The following is a 6,007-nucleotide window of genomic DNA, read 5'->3' as shown; positions in this document are numbered from 1 at the left end:
TCAGATCCCTCCAACTTGAGGAGGGCATATGAGGTATGCGGTCAGCTGTAGGGCTGGCTCAGGGAAGAGGATGCCCCTGCCTTGCATAGTCCCGTGGGACATCTTAATTGGGCATGGGACACAAGCTAAGGCTTAATCACCCTTTGGCTGGCCACCTTTGATGAGGGTGTTAAGAGATTAAAGGCCGAAACACCCACTGATTTGAAGGCACACTACTGAGGATGTGTCCCAAAATTGACAACTTAACCCAGTCTAAGAAATAAACCTCCCATGCCACTCTGTCAACATCACGGCAAATCTCATGCGAGTGCATTCCATCTATTGGCACAATGGACAGTTTTTAACATCTCGTCCCGTGTTTTATGATTCTGTCCTCTGACGTCTGTGGGAAGACAGAGGGAATCTGGAAGGACATCAAGGAATCTTTGTGTTGCCTGTGAATTTATAGCACAACTTCTGATGTTCCTTGGTTGGGGTCTGAGCAGATTATTTGTTGCAATTGCAAACGTGATAAAATGGTGGTCCGATAGTCCAGGATTATGAGGAAAAACATTAAGATCCACAACATTTATTCCATGGGACAAAACTAGGTCCAGAGTATGACTGTGACAGTGAGTGGGTCCAGAGACATGTTGGACAAAACCCACTGAGTCGATGATGGCTCCGAAAGCCTTTTGGAGTGGGTCTGTGGACTTTTCCATGTGAATATTAAAGTCACCAAAGATTAGAATATTATCTGCTATGACTACAAGGTCCGATAGGAATTCAGGGAACTCAATGAGGAACGCTGTATATGGCCCAGGAGGCCTGTAAACAGTAGCTATAAAAAGTGATTGAGTAGGCTGCATAGATTTCATGACTAGAAGCTCAAAAGACGAAAACGTCATTTTAGTTTTGTAAATTGAAATTTGCTATCGTAATTGTTAGCAACACCTCTGCCTTTGTGGGATGCACAGGGGATATGGTCACTAGTGCAGCCAGGAGGTGAGGCCTCATTTAACACAGTAAATTCATCAGGCTTAAGCCATGTTTCAGTCAGGCCAATCACATCAAGATTATGATCAGTGATTCGTTCATTGACTATAATTGCCTTTGAAGTAAGGGATCTAACATTAAGTAGCCCTATTTTGAGATGTGAGGTATCATGATCTCTTTCAATAATTACATGAATGGAGGAGGTCTTTATCCTAGTGAGATTGCTAAGGCGAACATCGCCATGTTTAGTTTTGCCCAACCTAGGTCGAGGCACAGACACGGTCTCAATGGGGATAGCTGAGCTGACTATACTGACTGTGCTAGTGGCAGACTCCACTATGCTGGCAGGCTGGCTAACAGCCTGCTGCCTGGCCTGCACCCTATTTCCTTGTGGAGCTAGAGCCCTGTCTATGTTGGTAGATAAGATGAGAGCACCCCTCCAGCTAGGATGGAGTCCGTCACTCCTCAGCAGGTCAGGCTTGGTCCTGTTTGTGGGTGAGTCCCAGAAAGAGGGCCAATTATCTACAAATTCTGTCTTTTGGGAGGGGCAGAAAACAGTTTTCAACCAGCGATTGAGTTGTGAGACTCTGCTGTAGAGCTCATCACTCAGAGACAATTACTCGATGACGACACATCTTTCTAGCTGATTTACACGCAGAAGCTATGTTGCGCTCGGTGATCTTTGACTGTTTCATCCTAACATCGTTGGTGCCGACGTGGATAACAATATCTCTATATTCTCTACACTCGCCAGTTTTAGCTTTAGCCAGCACCATCTTCATATTAGCCTTAACGTCGGTAGCCCTGCCCCCTGGTAAACAGTGTATGATCGCTGGATGATTCGTTTTAAGTCTAATACTGCGGGTAATGGAGTTGCCAATGACTAGAGTTTTCAATTTGTCAGAGCTAATGCTGGGAAGCTTCGGCGTCTCAGACCCCATAACGGGAGGAGTAGAGACAAGAGAAGGCTCGGCCTCTGACTCCGACTCGCTGCTTAATGGGGAAAACGGGTTGAAAGTTTCTGTCGGCTGAATGAGCGACACCGGTTGAGCATTCCTACAGCATTTCCTTCCAGAAACCGTGAGAAAGTTGTCCGGCTGCGGGGACTGTGCCAGGGGAGTTATACTACTATCTTTACTTACTGGTGGCATAGATGATGTTTCATCCTTTCCTATACTGAAATGACCCTTGCCTAACGATTGCGTCTGAAGCTGGGCTTGTAGCTCAGCTATCCTCGCCATAAGGTGATCGTTCTCCTGTATATTATGAGTACAGCGACTGCAATTAGAAGGCATCATGTTAATGTTACTACTTAGCTTCGGCTGTTGGAGGTCCTGACGAACCATGTCCAGATAAAGCGTCCGGAGTGAAAAAGTTGAGGGAAAAAACAAAAATATAAACGGTAATTAAAAAATTAAAACCGTAAAGTTGTCAGGTAGCAAAATAGGTTGGCAACAAAACGCACAGCAACACGTAAACAAGTCTGCAAGTTGTGACCAGAAATTATGTGATCTCTGTGAAATCTTTTACATCATGGGAAAATCAAAAGAAAACAGCCAAGACCTCAGAAAATAAATTGTAGACCTCCACAAGTCTGGTTCATCCTTAGGAGCAATTTCCAAATGCCTGAAGGTACCATGTCATACCGTTTAGGAAGGAGACGCGGTCTGTCTCCTAGAGATTAACATATTTGGTGCAAAAAGTGCAAATCAATCCCAGAACAACAGCAAAGGACCTTGTGAAGATGCTGGAGGATACCGGTACAAAATTATCTATATCCACAGTGAAACGAGTGCTATATAGACATAACCTGAAAGGCCGCTCAGCAAGGAAGAAGCCAATGCTCCAAAACTGCCATAAAAATGCCAGACTATGGTTTGCAACTGCACATGGGGACAAAGATCGGACTTTTTGGTGGTCTGATGGTCTGATAAAACAAAAAAAGAACTGTTTGGCCATAATGACTATCATTATGTTTGGAGGAAAAAGGGGGAGGCTTGCAAGCCGAAGAACACCATCCCAACTGTGAAGCACGGGGGTGGCAGCATCATGTTGTGGGGGTGCTTTGCTGCAAGAGGGACTGGTGCACTTCACAAAATAGATGGCATCATGAGGCAGGAAAAATTATGTGGATATATTGAAGCAACATCTCAAGACATCAGTCAGGAAGTTAAAGCTTGGTCGCAAATGGGTCTTCCAAATGGACAATGACCCCAAGCATACTTCTATAGTTGTGGCAAAACGGCTAAAGGACAAAAAAGTCAAGGTATTTGAGTGGCCATCACAAAGCTCTGACCTCAATCCTATAGACAATTTGTGTGCAGAACTAAAAAAGTGTGTGCGGGCAAGGAGGCCTACAAACTTGTCTCAGTTACACCAGCTCTGTCAGCTGGAATGGGAAAAAAATCACCCAACTTATTGTGGGAAGCTTGTGGAAGGCTACCCGCAACATTTGCCCCAAGTTAAACAATTTAAAGGCAATGCTACCAAATACTAATTGAGTGTATGTAAACTACTGACCCACTGGGAATGTGATGAAAGAAATAAAAGCACCCCATGTGCTCGCCAGAGGTAGCCTGACTGCCATTAGCTACCGAGATGAGATCCTCAGACCCCTTGAGACCATATGCTGGTGCGGTTGGCCCTGGGTTCCTCCTAATGCAAGACAATGCTAGACCTCATGTGGCTGGAGTGTGTCAGCAGTTCCTGCAAGAGGAAGGCATTGATGCTATGGACTGGCCCGCCTGTTCCCCAGACCTGAATCCAATTGAGCACATCTGGGACATCATGTCTCGCTCCATCCACCAATGCCACGTTGCACCACAGACTGTCAAGGAATTGGCGGATGCTTTAGTCCAGGTCTGGGAGGAGATCCCTCAGGAGACCATCCGCCACCTCATCAGGAGCATGCCCAGGCGTTGTAGGGAGGTCATACAGGCACGTGGAGGCCACACACACTACTGTGCCTCATTTTGACTTGTTTTAAGGACATTACATCAGTTGGATCAGCCTGTAGTGTGGTTTTCCACTTTAATTTTGAGTGTGACTCCAAATCCAGACCTCCATGGGTTGATAAATTTGATTTCCATTGATAATTCTTGTGTGAATTTGTTGTCAGCACATTCAACTATGTAAAGAAAAAAGTATTTAATAATAATATTTCATTCATTCAGATCTAGGATGTGTTATTTTAGTGTTCCCTTAATTTTTTTGAGCAGTGTATTTGGCTAAGTTGTATGTACACTTCCCACTTGAACTGTAGATATATTTATACATAAATATATGGCTGTGGATATGTATTACTACACTATGTCAATGACCAAAAAGAGGGATTCTTTTTCTAAGACCACCATCTAAGAAATGTGTTCTCCAGACAAAGATCCACAATTTACAAAGTCAATCAGTACAAATCTATTTTTGAGAAGATGTCATTATGTTAATGTCTGAGATTGTTAATTGGATCAGTTGAGTAACAGAATCAAGATGCTTCCTTTAAGACAATAAAGTGGGTCATAGGTTTGTTGACTGAAATGGTACTTTTAATATTGCAATTAAACATCTTCCATTTTACTGGAGGCATTTAAGCTTCTTATCGATCTGAAAACTGAAGATTGTACCATTTCTGACTGTAATTCACTTGAGGTAGAAAATCACAAGTTAAAACTTGCTGGAAGTCTATACTTGAGTTCCCGATGTATTGAATTAAATGGAACAAGCACCTTTTGCCTCATAGGCTGAAAATTACATTTAAAAACTAAACACCAAAAAGAAAGAATATGTCAAAACTGTTTGACAAAAGGTCTGTTTTTGAGCCCTTGGGGAAGCAGACATTGAGTTGGTGGCTTTCCATAGTTGTAATAATAGGTGAGAAAAAATGACATTTTACTTCTGACTAACTTCAAATAAATTATACACATCTCTACCTAAAGGGAAATTGGACAAGTGGTTCTCCCCGAATTAAAAGCATTGCCAATTTATCAATTAAACTTTTGAGCCCCACATGTTTTAGGCAATTTACAAGCTTGGAATTGAATTGCAGAAAGGTTAATAAAATAAATGTGTTGTTTTTATAGTGACATTGATATTTTTCACATATTTTCCTATATATAAAAATGTTAAAATAAATGTTTTTTAAATTTAGAATTTTAAAAACTATATTTTTTAAGGTATTTATCTACATGGTACACAGCATATCATGTTACCCCTTTAAATAAAGCAAACCCAAAATATAAAACCCATTTTGATTCCTACTGCAGGTTTAGCCAATACGCAGACCTGGCGTAAATAGTAACCTGGCAATGTAGTAGCAGCTAGCAGGCTAACGGAAATGTCACAGAGGAGTGAACATTATATTCCCCTGTATGAGGGAAAATTCTAATAACATCAAGCTTACCATTAACAATGTGTTCGCCAACCAATAACAGGAACATCACAGAATTTTGTCTTAATAAAACTGTAGTAAGACTGACGCCCCTTAGACTAAGCTTAGAGTATAGCCCAGTGGACTGCACAAAGCAGAAGCACGTATTTCAATATCAGACATTCAACAAATTTACAAATGTACAGGATACCATTTAGCTAGCATAAATGATGAGACTGGTGATTCTATTAAACATGATATTATACAAAAGATGTGATGCCGTTACAGTGCAATGTTTACCGTAGTTCAAATCACAGAACATTATGTTCTGTTCCAGAGTTTAAAAAATACTGATATATGATACAGATCTTACAACTGTAAACACATGAGCAATATCCCGCCAGATGGAGTGCAGCAAATTAACAGTTCAGACGATGAAGGAAGCAATACATTTAAAGTGACCCTCTTACTTCTTCTCCATTGTCGTTTCTTGGGATTAGACTCGTCCTTTTGGATGACAAGTAGTAAGCCATGTCCGCCTCCAACTGTGTAGTTCTCTCATCCTTTCCTTGATTTACTTGACTAAAAAGTGTGCCACAATTGCTTCCCTAAACCAGAAGTGAAAGGGGAAATGGGGGTTGGGATTGCAGCTTCCTTCAGCAGTCTATGCAG

The 6,007-nt window shown here is 41.9% G+C and overlaps 1 pseudogene; it reads right to left on the bottom strand.

Annotated features, from left to right (window-relative positions):
- On the bottom strand, positions 1-1,114 carry LOC135529328 (uncharacterized; annotated as a pseudogene).
- Positions 1,115-6,007: the final 4,893 nt, after the last annotated feature.

Source organism: Oncorhynchus masou, chromosome 5, assembly GCF_036934945.1.
Source record: "Oncorhynchus masou masou isolate Uvic2021 chromosome 5, UVic_Omas_1.1, whole genome shotgun sequence".
Taxonomy (NCBI): domain Eukaryota; kingdom Metazoa; phylum Chordata; class Actinopteri; order Salmoniformes; family Salmonidae; genus Oncorhynchus; species Oncorhynchus masou.
This window is presented reverse-complemented; position numbering and strand designations above follow the sequence as displayed.